Source organism: Spea bombifrons, chromosome 7 (assembly GCF_027358695.1).
Source record: "Spea bombifrons isolate aSpeBom1 chromosome 7, aSpeBom1.2.pri, whole genome shotgun sequence".
NCBI classification, from domain to species: domain Eukaryota; kingdom Metazoa; phylum Chordata; class Amphibia; order Anura; family Pelobatidae; genus Spea; species Spea bombifrons.
In genome coordinates this window covers 14,050,043-14,052,508 of record NC_071093.1, presented here as the reverse complement: position 1 = coordinate 14,052,508, position 2,466 = coordinate 14,050,043, and the positions used below count along the sequence as shown (strand labels likewise).

The 2,466-nt window shown below is 39.5% G+C and overlaps 1 long non-coding RNA gene across 1 annotated transcript; it reads left to right on the top strand.

Annotated features, from left to right (window-relative positions):
- The first annotated feature begins 878 nt into the window (after positions 1-878).
- Positions 879-2,216, top strand: LOC128501107 (uncharacterized). Its single transcript, XR_008355021.1, has 4 exons — positions 879-929; positions 1,018-1,099; positions 1,680-1,708; positions 2,136-2,216. It is a non-coding gene; the product is annotated as an uncharacterized LOC128501107 (long non-coding RNA).
- The last annotated feature ends 250 nt before the right edge of the window (positions 2,217-2,466 follow it).

The window sequence follows — 2,466 nt, the reverse complement described above, 5'->3', positions numbered from 1 at the left end:
AAAAAATCTGCCATCAGATAATTACATTAATAATTGAAAATAATTTAAAGATTGCCCATTAATGCTCTCTTATAGGTGTGTTTTAACCAGTTGTTTGAGTAGCCCTAAACTTGAAACTGTTCTTTAATAACCTTAGCTTTTTGAACAAAATCTGAAACAGTGGAGCTACTGTATTCCTCCCCAAACGGAGGTATTGACCGAGGGGAGTAGGATGATAACTGTCTCCCTGATATTTTAATGACAACATTTTCTTAATTGATCATTTTTAAATTGAGAAACACAAGTTCCAGGTCATTGATCGCTGATGTGAGCTTCAAATCTCATTTGTTGGTGTTATTGAAATAAACCATAACCTGATTAAATTCATTATGTGTCCCAACCCAAATCAAAATTACATCATCAATATAACAAACCCAATAAGATATATATTGGTTATATTTGGTTAAAATATGTCCAAAAGACATTCCTTGTTTCCACCAGCCAAGACCAGGATTTGCATAACTAGAACACAGTATGACATCATAGCACTCCGAGGCTCTATAGCATCAGAATACATAACGCTAAAGCAGCAGAAATTGTCCAAAAGCTATTTATCTGCCATCAGATTCTATACGGATTTGACGAAGCAAGTCGCAAGATGAGACGTCCAAAGCTACTGCTTGGATTATTTGCGTTCTTACTCCTAAACTTCATAGGTAGGTTCTCATCATTCTCATATTGTGAATAACTATAGTGATCGGTTCAATAACGTGTTTAGGATTTTTGCACCGGATGATCATGTGAATGGGGAAGTGCTATCCTGAAGTCAAATAAGTAACATTTAAACTCTGCCACCCCCGTTTTATCTCCAGGAACCGGACAGGCTCGGCCCGTGATGCCCTCTGGAAACCAGCAGGAGTCCAGAAAAGCGTTCCCGTGGTATGCCATAGGTAAGTGAGCCTTTCCGGCCGTTCTCATCCAATACCGACCCCGGTGCTGCCAGAACCCCAATAACCGGCCTGTGTGCGTTTCTTACAGTGATTGCTGCGGTCAGCCTGCCGATCCTCATTTTCCTGATTTACAAATGTTTCCACCCCAGAACCATCTTGAAGCAATGCATGTAAGTACCCCCCCCGTATGTGTCCCCTACATTTGCATTAGGTACATTTCCATGGGATTCTTTTACCCTCATGTGTCCCCATCCATTTATTTGATAGATTAAGTGCATGTAAAAAAAAGGACCCTAAGCCATCATTGAGGTTTATTATGGAGGTGCAAGCAAACATATCCCAGATCACATTCATTACTAAATTCCCACACTGTATTCATCTCTACCACTTCTGGAGTGAGGCCTCTCCACTTATCCACTACCCACTCAATTCTTGTAATTAATGAAATTGCACTCCATTACTGGATAAAATGTGCTGGGTTTTGGCATAGTTTTGTACACTAGACCTGATTTCCAGGTAAAAAAAAGAGGGGCATCTCTGTATGTAATAATAACCATTAAGATTAAATGATCTTATTTGTTTTTTAACATGAAACTCATTCACTGGGACAAACCATGTGCACCTATCCTCGTGGGGTAATTTCTGTGACTCTTTGCTTATCATTTATTTTATTCTGCATAATGGCTTTTTGATTGCATACCTTGTGTGATATGACCCACAAAGTGCTAATCATCACTATTTCTCTTTCAGTAAATCGCAAGATGGCGAAAGCGGTTAAGGTAAGCAGAAGGGGTGAGTGGTGGGGATCCATGGGATGGGGACAGAGAAAAAGAAGTATCATGTTCTGCTTGGCTGTGGTGGAGGCCGAGGGAAGATTGTCAGCATAGATTCAAGGGGGCCCTCAAGAAAATAAAAAAATCTTAAAGGGGAACTGTCACGTTCCTGATTATTACCCAATATTAATTATTCTAGCTAATAAGCTTGCAAGAGCAGGGTTCTCCTCTTCATCTGCACCAGCAGATCCCCCAAATCATACCTGTGGGAGAGTAAAAATGACCAACATTAAAACTGACAATATACAATTTAACAAGAAGACCTTGCTCTTGTGAGCTTGCAATCTATTAACGTGTGTTAATGTTATTGCCCAATCCGTTTCGTGTATATTGCCAGTGTGTAACCATACATTTTTTATTGAATGTTTTGCAGATGCAGAAGATGATTGTACTCGCAGGTACAGAAGAAATGATCGCACAATTATCTTGAAGACCATTGCAGATGACAACTACAGACATCTGGACATCTGCTAGTGAATTGTGTCTCTTTCTGTTTAACCTGCCTACCTGCCATTAGATAAGAAATAAAATGTAGAAAATACTGCTGATTAGTGTCATTTATTTTACAAACAAAACCATAATCACTTTGTCTGATGTGTCCGGGAGCCGTGAATGTTGTTCTAGAGTCCCTGAGATGTTCCAGAGTTTGTTCACATTCTTCTACAGCTCCCATGCTGATGTCATATAAACACATTTAGAACATT